We start from the raw sequence: 12,633 nt of genomic DNA on the forward strand, positions 1-12,633 counted from the left end.
ATAAAGGAAAGTAGTTTAGGAGCATGGGTCGTCTGAATGCCGTTACTTCCTGGTTGGGTGATTCTGGTTAAGTTGCTTAACTTCCTTCAACCTCAGTTTTCTCGTCAGCAAATTGAGCGTGACGACATCCACCTCAAAGGGTTATTTCAGCTATTAATTGATAGAATGCACATGAGGTGCTTGACAAAGTGTAATGCGAAATAGAAGATAGATTTTTGTCTTGTTTTCTTTTGAATTATTTAAACTCTTCCCAAGAGGTTTGGTTTAGATCTGAGGAGAGGGTGAGCCCGCGGTTTAGATGAAGAATCTCAATTTCTGGTGAGGAGAGAGGAATCTGCTCTGAGAAGGGGGGGGGGGGGGGGAGTGCTGCCCCGGAGTGAGAAGATGGAGGAAGCATTTTTCCCAGAATCTGTTTCTCCTCCTTAGTGGTGGAGACAAGGGGAGTGGGGAAGAGCAGGAAGAGTGGGGCCAGAATGGTGGGAGGGACAACCTGGTCTGCAAAGCTAAGGCTGTCAGAGTAACTCCTGGTGGAAGGTGACTCCAGAGCTCATCTAACACCCCTCATCCCCGGTTTCCCTTCTCACCACCACCCATCTCTTGAGACCCCATCCTCTCACTTATCCCTCTGTCTTATCTCCCTTTGCAGGGGAGGAAACTGAAGCCTAGAAAGAGGAAGTGGCACCCACTAGACCAGACCTTCTCTGACTTTCTATTCCTAGAGTCCAGCACAGTGGGTGGCTCAGAGGAGATTCTTATGTCACTTGAAGCCACATTCAAGAGCCTTGGAGGAACCCATAGAAGCTCTAAAGAGGAATGCTGGGGACCCTGAAGGAAAATCAGAGGTCTAGCCCTCCACACCCAGTACTTACTAGACTGGGCCTGGGAACAGGGCAGCAGAATCTGTTTATAACAGCCTGGATCCTCCAGACCCATTTCATCTAAATCCATCCGCAGACCCAATTGAGCTATGTGAAAACAAGTTTTCAGGGAAGCTTTTGAAGGAAAACCACTCGACCTTTTTTTGAGAGTGAAGTGGATTTAATGCTTTTCTGATACTTGGGAGATAAAAGACATGGCTAATCATAGTAATAATAGATGCCATTTATGGCATGCCTACACAATAAGGCCCTTTTAGATATTATTTCTAGTCTTTACAGCTTATTTTGTAAAATGATGTCCTTTAACAGATGAGAAACCTGAGGTTCAGAGAGGGTAAGTCTTTTGCCCAAGGCCACATAGCTTGTAAACGGCCAAGCTCAGGCCTGTCTGTCCCCAAAGCTCGACTCTTCCCACCTCAAGCCGCTTTCTCTCATCCCAAGTCTCTCCACCCTATAAATCCATTCACCCAACCACAACTGATGGGCCTGGCCCTGTGGTCGGCACTGGAATTACAGAGGTGAACAAGGCTGACCAGTCAGTCCCCCTGCCTTCAGGAAACATATAGTTGTGCCAGGGAAACATAGCCCGGCATGAGCACATGAGCTTTATGAGAGGGAAAGCTTATGGAGCTGAAGAACTCCCTGACTCTGTGGCTTTGAGCTCTCTAGCTGGAGGCAGTAGGTATTAAGGGCTGGGCTGGAGTTTCCAGAGGAAATGAGGCCCTAGGAGGACAGCAGCTTTCTTCCACAAGCCCTTACCCAGACTGTAGGTTCCAGAGGCTGCCAGCAGGGGGAGCCCACAGCCCAGGCCTGTCTCATCCTTCAGACACTTATGTAACTGGGGAAAAAGAAAAAAAAAACTGGGGAGGAAAGCAAAAGCCAGGAACGAGGCTCATCACACATAAACAATCACATGTACCCACTGTAGTGGAAAAGACGTCACGCAGTCACCTCGACAGAGTGATGCACAAACACACACGCAACACATGCATATGCTGCGAAGGAGGAATCCATCAGATTGGAGAGCACACCTGTACCTATTCATCTCACCCTAAAAAAAAAAATCACAGCCCTACCCAGTACCCAGGTGGTGCCCCAGGGTAACATGAGCAGAGAAAGAGGAAGGTAGCCTTTCTATGTGTCTCAGGCCAGATTGAGACATGAGGGAGGGAGGGAGGCTGGGATTGCAAGGAGACATGGGGCAGGGTGTGCAGTAGAGAGCATGGGGACTCCAAGGCAGGGCTGGGCTGTGTTTGACGTCACTATAATATCACCGGCTGTCCAACCATTACTTCTGGGTTTAAGCATACATCACACAGCAGTCTTGCTTCACGTACTTATTTAATTCATTTCACGAGACCGTATACATACACAGCACTAAGATGGCACTGAGGTGTCATGAGTATTGTTAAAGAGCGTTAAGACTCAAGTGCTGCCCTAAGTCAGTTTATAACCTGGCTGAGCTATTTCCCATTACAGTCACAACCATGGAGATATGGCAATCAGAGAGGAGAAGCACACCTTAAAAAAAAAAAAAAAAAAACCTCACTGCCCTCAAGTCAATTGCACTCATAGTGACCCCTCCTTAGGTTTCCGTATTGAAGTAGATTGCCCAGTCTTCCTTCCAAGCAGATGCTGGTGGGTTTGAACCACCAGCCTTCTGGTTAGCAGTCAAATGTCTTAGGCACTATGCCACTAGAGCTCCCAGTCCAAAGATAGGACCGTTAATGAACTCTGACCTGTGCCAGGTATGAAACATGATCTCATTTAATCCTCACCAAAACCTTGTGAGGTTAGTGCTATTATTATTCCTATGAAGAAACGGAGGTGTAGAGAAGTTAATGGGCTAGCTAATGTCTAAACTCAGATTTGAACCTATGATTGTCTGACTGTGGCATTTGTGCTTTAGCCCTTGTTATATCAAAGACAAACATCACTAGAAACAGTGTTAAACGTGGGCCCTCAAATAAACATTGACCTACAGACAGAGATAAGTGCCTTGGAGACAGGTGACAAACACATCAAATAAACAAGCACACCAAACACTAAGACATACAGAAATGACAACACACGTACATAATACTCAGTTCTTCCCCTTTTAAATGTCTATAAATTCCAGCTCCATGGGAAGCTAAAGATCACACACAAGAATGTCCTGTGATTTGTGTGTGTTTATAAAGCCTTGACCCATACTGGCCTGATGAGCTATATTTTCCCACCCTTATTTTCTCTGCTGAGTTACTGAGCTGCTCAAGCAAACAAAGGTAGAACAAACACCTACCCTCACTCTGACAACAAACTCACACAGAGACACATCAAAAGAGAGGTGTACACACAGGGAGTTAGGCAGCACACACAAACACTATGAACACAAAAGCGCACTCCCAGAACCACGAAGCCTCTCCCCCAACTAGATACACACACATACACACACACACAAAACCAAACCAGTTGCTATCAAGTCAATTCCAACTCAGGGCGACTCTATGTGTTGTGAAGTAGAACTGCATCCCATAGGGTTTCAAAGGCTGTGAACTTTCAGAAGCAGATTGCCAGGCTTTTCTTTCAAGGCACTTCTGGGTGAATTTGAACTGCCAACCTTTCAGTTAGTAGCTGGATGCTTAACCATTGGCACCACCCAGGGACTCTGTACCCACACATACATACCCACATTCATTCTCGATCCTCTCCCTCCCTCCTCCCTGTGACAGGCATCTTCACCTTCCTGGTGGATTGTGTGCATGTTTGGTTACTCCCTGAACCCTCCTCTTGTCTTGCCCTGGCTGAGCCCACACTCCTGCCCTGGTTCTCAAACCTGATGCCATTAAGGGGACAGCACAGCTGTTCAAGAATAGAGGAACCGCAATGCCACTGCTGCCCTTATAGCACCACCTAACGCTGACTCCGGAGACGCCCTGCCATTTCTGCACTCTGGAATAGTGCCAGCTGCCACCCACTCTGGAATGCCATGGATGGAGCCCTCTGAGCTGGAATCCCTCACCCTCCCTCTCCTGACAAGTCCCTTGTTCCCCAATCTCAGAGGGCTAGATGCCTAGGCTCCACCCCAGGTAACCCCCCTTCCCACTCCTCCAGTCCTAGCCAGCTAAGAGGGAGCTGTGTCGGCACAGACATCTGTCTGGAGGGTGGCACAGGGCTGAGACAACCCACGCTGTGTGATATCACTTCTCCCCCAACCAGAGTAGCCTGGGGTGGGGACGATTAATCAAGAGCAGAAGATGGCAGTGGTTTGCTTAGACAGAGGTTTTGGCTGAGTGTTATAGCTGAGCCTGGGGGAACAGGAGGTGGTTAGCACCAGGTGGCTGCCTCTGAGTCACTGAAGTTGAGCAAGAGACAAATTTGGGAGCTGGAGCATTTTTGAGTTTGTCTACACCCAGCTCAGAGTGAGGTGAATGAGAAGGAAGCAATAGTCCAGAATAATTGCTAATACTTACTGAACACCTGCTTTGTGCTAGCATTGTTGTAAGCTCTCTGCATACTCACTCACAACATCCCCACAAGGTAAATACTATTATCTTTATTTTACAGACAAGGATCAGAAGCACAGAGAGGTTACATAACTTACCCAAAGTCACGTAGCTAGCAAATGGTAGCACCTGGATTCAAACCCAAGGTATTTGATTCCCAGACTTAAGCTCTGAACCTTGTTCTATCACCTGCTTCCCTAGCCTGCACACACTTATTCACACATACATGTGCACATTTGTGTACACGTACACACCACTAGTGCCTATGCAACCTTTTGAAGTAACTTTTTCCACTAATATGTCTCCAGCCCCTAGCACATAGTAGGTGATCAATAAATATTTGTTGAATGAATGAATGCAGTGCTAAAGGCCCAGGGAAGAAGGAAATAATGAGGGATGTGTGTGTGTGTGTGTGTGTGTGTTGGGGGTGGGAGATAGTATGGGAAGAAACAAGAAGGTGAAACATAACTTAGGGAAAAGTCCTGTTTGCTAAATTTGCTTGGGACCCTGGAACTAAATGGGTCTTGTGATTGCTCACACACATACACATCTCTGCTGCAAATGATATAGAAGACTCACTTCTAACTCCGGGTCCCAGCCCTTCAAATCACCCTGGGTGGGGAAAGAAGGGAAGCAAGTTCACAGGATTCTCTGAGGTGGGAGGGGGACTTGCTTCTCCCCTCTAGTTGAACAGAGGGCAGGGGCGTGTGAAGAGAGCTCTGGGAGGGGGTTATAGGCAGCATACACAGCCACCTCAGCCCTGGAAGCCAAGCTTAGCTCCTCCTGAGTTCTCACCTCCTTCTGCCCCAGCACTGCAGGCTCTTCCGGCCTCCTCCATCCAAGCCTGGCCCCCCTCCACTTGTGCACACCTGGACTCTCCAGGTACCCAGCTCCCCCCCGCTTCCTGGCTGAAGAGTGGACAACCACCCTTCCCCTAGTCCAACTGAAACAAGGGTGGAATTTTTCCAAAGACTATTAGGCAAGTGAAAGAAAAACAGCTAGAAATAAAGACTACAAAAACAAAGAAACAGATGGACCAGTGGGGGTGAATGAGCTCACCATGGGAGAGGGTTGAGCACAGATTCCTGATGCTAACATGACCCTCCCCTGGCTTCCACAGCCCCCACCGTCAGCACTTGGATGGTGGTTCCCACTCGGTGTTGTAATGACAGGGCTTGTTTGCGTCAGCCTCTCCATCTTGGCTGTGAGCTTCTCCAGTCCACTCTCTTTTTCTGCCCTCACTGTGCCTGGCGAGGTGCAGAAGCCCCAGCTCACTGAGTGAGCGATGAGAAAGAGAATCTGGGTCTCTTCTCACTAGTGGTCATATAACCTCCATGGTAGGCACTGTTATTCCCCTCTGGAGTCCATCTTACTCTAGTCAATTTCATCACAGCTCTTTGAACACCTCCCCTCCTGTTTCAGAGCCCAAATCTTTCTTGTCTCAGGATACAGCCCTCTCTGGCTTCCTGGGCAGCCTAGGAAGGGCTGAGTTCTACCCTCTGGGCAGAGGAGGCAGTGGGAGATCAGATCCAACTGAAAAAGAAATGGCAGCCCTAAGGCCAGGACATTGGAAAACAAGGGCAAAAAATAATAGCTAACATTCATTGACCATTTTAATTCCCAAAACAACTCTGAGAGTCATTAAGGGAACTGAAGCTAAAAGAAGCTAAAAAAAAAAAAAAAAAAAAAAAAACCCTCATCCAATTAAGGTAGACCTAGGATTTCATACGCACATTCTGACTCCACAGCATGAGTTCTTAAACATGTCATCATGGTGTGTGTGTAAAGTACAAATTATCACCTAGGGAAGGAACCAGCTGGCAGGACAGCATGATGAGGAAACAGGTGAGCAAATCTGCCCACTGCAGATCTACAGAGAAGCCCTTGGCATTGAAGATCTACCTTATGAACTGGACTGTTGTTGTTAGGTACTCTCGAGTTGGCTCTGACTCATAGCGAACCTCTGAATATCAGAAAAAAAAACCACTGCCTGGTCCTGTGCCGTCCTCATCTATGAACCAGATATCCCTGGGAAAAGGGGACTGGACCACCTAAAAATTAGGGAGTGAGGCAGATACTAATCAGGAGTTCAGGCAAAGGAAATGAAGAAGCAGCTTCTTTGTTTTCAAAATAGTAAAAAAATGTGGGACTGAGATTCCAGAATCAGACAGTGTAGCTGTGGCATCAGACAGACCAGAATTTACCAGCTATGTGGCCTGAATCCTATTACTAAATTCCTCTAGCCTCAGTTTTCTCATCTATAAAATGAGAATTACAATGGTATCAACTTCACTGTTTTTTGAGGATGGTTGTGTGGATTAAATGAGAATGTGTGTATTGGGGCCTTGTTATGATCAAAGCTGGGGCACATGGGTACACTGGGCTCAGTAGCCAAGAAGAAGAGAGGGAGTTCTTCACAATGTGTCATGCCCATCTCCTAGTTCCCACCCTCTCTGCTCTCTCAGGTGCTACTATCTTCTTTCTCTTTCCATTTCCTATAATCCTCTTGGGAAGAAGGTAACGTATACCCCCATCTCAGCTTCCTCTCCACATACTCCTTTCCCTGTACAATTTTTTTTCCCCAAAATTTGATCTCTACAGAGACAGTTTACTCAAAGATCACACCAGTGACCTCTGAGTTGACAAATAAAGTGAGCAAAAAGCTCAGTGTTTATTTCCTTTTGGCTTCTCTGCAGCATCTGGAACTGCTAGTTTCTTGCCCCTTAAAACTTTTCCGCTTTCCTTTTCCAGACCTCTCCTTGGTCTAGTCCTCCCACCTCTCTGGCTTGTCTATGTCCCCTGTTCTGGTTCCTCATCCTACCTCCTCTCCCTCAGGTAAAGGAGTTACCTGAAGTTTTGCTCAAGATCCTTGGCCCTATGTCTTCTAGGTCCTCTCCCTTGGCCATTTCCTCTGCTCTCCTCATTTAGTGGTCATCACTAAGCAGGTGATTTCCACAGCCCATCCTCTCCCCCAAGCTCCAGCCCCCATTTCCAATATCCACTGAGAGCCTTCACTTGGAAGCCCTGCCAGTACCACCGCAAACTTAGTATTTTGTTGCTGTTGTTGTTAGGTGCTGTCAAGTCAGTTCCGACTCATAGTGACCCTATATACAACAGAATGAAACACTGCCCAGTCCTGAGCCAGCCTCACAATTGTTGGCATGCCTGAGGCCATTGCTGTAACCATTGTGTAAATCCATCTCATTGAGAGTCTTCCTCTTTTTTGCTGACCCTGTCCTTTATCAAGCATGATGTCTTTCTTCAGGGACTGGTCTCTCCTGATAACACGCCCTAAGCATGATAGACAAAGTCTCGGCATTTTCAATTCTAAAGGGCATTACGGCTGCATTTCTTCTAAGACAGATTCGTTGGTTCTTCTGGCAGTCCACGGTATATTCTATATTTTTTGTCCACAAAACTAAAACCAAACTCACTGCCATGTAGTTGATCTGCCTCATGGTGACCCGTCCTTGGGTTTCCAAGACAGTATCTCCTCTATGGAAGTAGATCGCTGAATCTTTCTTCTGAGGAGTGGCTGGTGGATTTGAACTGCCGGCCTTCTGGTTAGCAGTCAAATGCCTTAGGCACTACGCCACCAGAGCATGTTAAAGCTGGACAATGAATAAGGAAGAATGAAGAAGAATTGATGCATTTGTATTATTTTTGTCCACACCATAATATGAATGCATCAGTTCTTCTTCAGTCTTCCTTATTCATTGTTCAGCTTTCACATGCATATGAGGCAATTGAAAATACCATGGCGACTTCCAGTAAGATGGAGGAATAGGCAGACAAGCAACACAGAGCCTCTTCAACAAAGAAAAGAGAAACCAATTGACAGAGATACAGAAGATAATCCTGGAGCCCAGAGCTTTGAAAAGAAGTACACAGAAGTGGATTAGGTACCAACTAGTGGAAAAACCTGAACAAACACAGTGAGTACAGAGATGGTTGGAGCAGTGGACTGTCAGCTACTCTGACAGACCAACAGCCTGAATATTTCCAAGTGGTGTTGGGACTTGAGAATTGACCTAAAGATCAGCCCTGGTTGCCACGGGCTGCAGGAAAAACTGCACTGGTAGCCTATGACTAGGAAGGGAAACAGCAAGGTAGAAGACAACCTGAGCTATGGACTTTTGGCTGTCTGTAGGGTGCAGGCGTTTTGAATGTTTACAAGTGGTGGCCATTTTGGACTTTAAAGTGACAGCATTCTCATCCAGATTCCAGGGACCTAAGAATAGGCTACATTTGCCAAGGTCAGCAGGGACATACTGGAGGCTGATAATGGGAAAGGAGACAGGTGATGAGTGTATAAGTGCTGCCAACTAGTAAATAGAGGAGAATAGCACAGTACCCTTCTGACATAGATAGTATACAAAGAAAACAAAAATCATAGGCAAATTACTCCAACATACAATCACCAATTAAATATAAACACAAAAATGTCACAATGCCACAGAGACAACAGAGTGTCACAGTCCACACAAAGAAGCAAGATAAAACAGGAGAAACAAGGGACCAGGATACAGACCCAAAACATATCCCTGAGGAATTTGCAGCATTGGAACTCTCTGATAAAGAATTCAAAAGTATTATATTTAGGTACCTTAGATGCATTGAGAGATAGATCAAGGAAAACACTGACAAAATTGAGGACAACACAGAGAAGAACCTAGAACAATTTCAAAAGGCAATATAAGAACAAAATGACAAAATAAATGAAAAATCAAAATGATACCAAATTTACAAATAGAAATCCAAAAGATTAATACTAAATTTTCAGAAATAGATAACACGTTGAATGAGCAAAGGAGTAGAATTGAATCAATGAAAGACAGAATTAGTGAGATTGAAGGCAAATACCTCAATACTTCTTTGGAAAGGAATCAGTCAGAACAAAGATCAAAACAAAATGAAGAAAGCCTAAGGTTCATGTGGGATACCATCAAAAGGAATAACCTATGTGTCATCTTTGTGTCATGAGAATTCCAGAACAGGAAGAGCCAAATAAAACCACAGAGGAAATCGTTGAAGATTTGTTGGAAGAGAATTTTCCTGGTATGATGAAAGATGAGAATATATGAAGTCCAATGAACCCCACACAGGACAGACCCCAAAAGAAAATAAACAAGACATATCATCATCAAACTCACCAAAACCAAAGACAAAGAAAGAATCCTGAAAGCAGCATGGGAAAAACAAAAAGTTACCTACAAAGGGCAACCAGTAACACTAAGCTCTGATTTCTTGGCAGAAATCATGCAGGTGAGAAGGCAATGGGATAGTGTATATAGAACCCCGAAAGAGAAAAATTTCCAACCAAGAATTATGTACCCAGCAAAACCATCCCTCAAATATGATGATGAAATTAGGACATTTCCAGATAAGCTGAAATTAAGGGAATTTGTCAAAACCAGACCAACCTTACAAGATATGCTAAAGGGAGTCCTTTAGACTCCCTTAGAGAACCTTAGAGAACCAACAACAGCAAGCAACAACCAACCATTAACACACATTAGGACATAACCCAGACACCAACCCAGTTATAGAAGTATCCAAAGTAAATAAGCCTACAAGATAGTAACAGGGAACCAGAGACATCAACTGACAAATGAGGACAACTACAAACAAAAAGAGGGAACAAGTTGTGTTGTTACAGAACTTCTAAATAGTAGGGAAGGCAAGAGAACTGAAAGATAGAACAGACTGTTCTAAACTTGGGAAGAAAACTATAAATCACAGGGTAACCTCAAAGAAAAATGATAAACCTTCACATCAAAATAAAAAAGAGGACCAGCATAAATATTTAGCAAATGCTAAAACTAAACTTGATGGGCTCAAGTATAGCAGGGATTGTGGGGCTGGCGCGGGATTGGGCAGTGTTTCGTTCTGCTGTGCATGGGGTCGCTATGAGTTGGAAATGACTCGACGGCACTTAACAACAACAAAAAAACAATAGCAACAAAGGAAGTGATAACACAATTCATAAACAAAACAAGCTTAGTACAGAAAATTATATGGAACAAAGAAATCAACACCACGAAAAAGTGCATAACAAAATGACAGCAAAAAATTCATACTTGTCAATAATTACATATTTGGCAAGGGGCTTATCTCTAAGATTTATAGAAAACTCCAACACCTCAACAGCAAAGGGATTAACAATGCAATTGAAAAATGGGCAGAAGACATAAATAGACACTTCATATTCAAGCAGCCAGCAAATACGTCAAGAGATGCTCAGGACCATTGGCTATCAGAGAGATGCAAATCATAACAACAACAAGATACCATCACACCCCAGCACTGATGGCAAGGTTCAACAAGACAGAAAATAATAAATGCTGGCAGGGATGTGGAGAGATTGGGACTCTCATACACTGCTGGTGGGACTGTGAAGTGATACAACCACTGTGGAAAGCAGTATGGCAATTCCTTAGAAAGCTGGAATTGGAGATACCATTTGACCCAGCAATCCCATTACTGGGTATATATCCTAGAGAAGTGAGAGCCAGGACAGGAACAGACACATGCACACCCATGTTCATCATAGCACTATTTACAATAGCAAAAAGATGGAAACAACCTATGTGCCCATCAAAGGAAGATTGGATGACCAAACTACGGTACATACACACAAAGGAATGCTATGCAATACTAAAGAATAACATAGAGTCTGCAAAACACTGCATAGCACGGATGAACTTGGAGGACTTTATGCTGAATGAAATAAGTCAGTCACAGAAGGACAAATAAGTATTAGTTTGCTGTTGTGCAGGGTCAAGGGAAGGTTTATATATGGAAGGAAATTTTCTTTGTTAGTTGCCAGGGGTGGGAGGGGAGGGGAGGGAGCATTGCAAAAAAAAGAAAAGAAAAGAAAAAGAATGCATTGACCCATGTCACTTTAGTTTTTTGTATTTCACTGTACATAAATTATATTTCAATAAAATACATTTAAAAAATTACCATGGCTTGGGGCAGACACACCTGAGTCTTCAAAGTGACATCTTTGCTCTTTAACTCCTCTTTAAAAGGTCTTTTGCAGCAGATTTTCCCAATGCAAAACATTGATTACTTAACTGCTGCTTCCATGGGCATTGATTGTGGATCCAAGTAAAATGAAATCTTTAACAGCTTCAATCTTTTCTTCATTTATCATACTTCTTATTGGTCCAGTTGTGAGGATTTTTGTTTCTTTATGTTGAGGTATAATTCATACTGAAGGCTGTAGTCTTTGATCTTCATGTCCTCTTCACTTTCAGCAGGCAAGGTTGTACCATCTGTATATGGCAGGTTGTTAATGAGCCTTCCTCCAATTTTGATGCTGTCTTGTTTTTCATATAGTCCAGCTTCTCAGATTATTGTCTCAATATACAGGCTGAATAAGTGTAGTGAAATGATATAACTCTGATACACACCTTTCCTGATTTTAAATGGGTTTGAACTGTCAGCCTTCTGGTTAGCAGTCAAGTGTCTTAGGCACTACGCTACCAGAGCTCCCCTCTGTACTCCTACAGCCCTCTAAACACAATAGTGTACATCCATCAGGGCCTAGCTCAGTGTGTATGCTCAGTGGGGCCACTTCTCTTTCCCCTTCACCTCCTGGGCACTTGTCACTTTCACCATTGTAGCTGAGTGATTTCTGTACATAAGTTTCTCAAAAGAAGGGCCAGAGTGGATCCTTCTCTGTGTCCTGCAGCATGTGTAGGACTCTGAGTGTGCAGGCTCTGGAACCAAACTCCTTAGGTATGAATCCCAGCTCCCCTGCTTGATAATGTCCTTAGGATCACTGTGCCTCAGTTTCCCTGTCTATAAAACAGGATTGTCATGTAGATTCAATGAAGTAGTGCATGCAAAGTGCTAATGTGCTTAGTATGGTGCCTCATTAACTGTTAGCTATGAAAGCTGTGGTGGTTCAGTGGTAGAATCCTTGCCTTTCATATGGGAGACCTGGGTTTGATTCCCAGCCAATGCACCTCATGCACAACCACCACCTGTCGTGGAGTCTCAAGTGTTGCTATGGTGCTGAGCAGGTTTCAACAGAGCTTCCAGACTAGGAAGAAAGGCCTAGAGAATGACTTCAAAAACTCAGCTAATGAAGACCCTGTGGAGCTCACCAGTCTGGTCTGCAACCAACCATAGAGGTGATTCAGTTCTCTTGTGCACTGAGTCACCATGAGTCAGGGACAGACTAAATGGCAGCTAACAACAACAACACGATGAGTAAAAGGTCTGAGAGACAATCTAGCTCCGGAGTTCTCAACACTGCC

This window comes from Orycteropus afer, unplaced genomic scaffold (genome assembly GCF_000298275.1).
Source record: "Orycteropus afer afer isolate SDZICR_OR568_19922 unplaced genomic scaffold, OryAfe1.0 scaffold00193, whole genome shotgun sequence".
NCBI classification, from domain to species: domain Eukaryota; kingdom Metazoa; phylum Chordata; class Mammalia; order Tubulidentata; family Orycteropodidae; genus Orycteropus; species Orycteropus afer.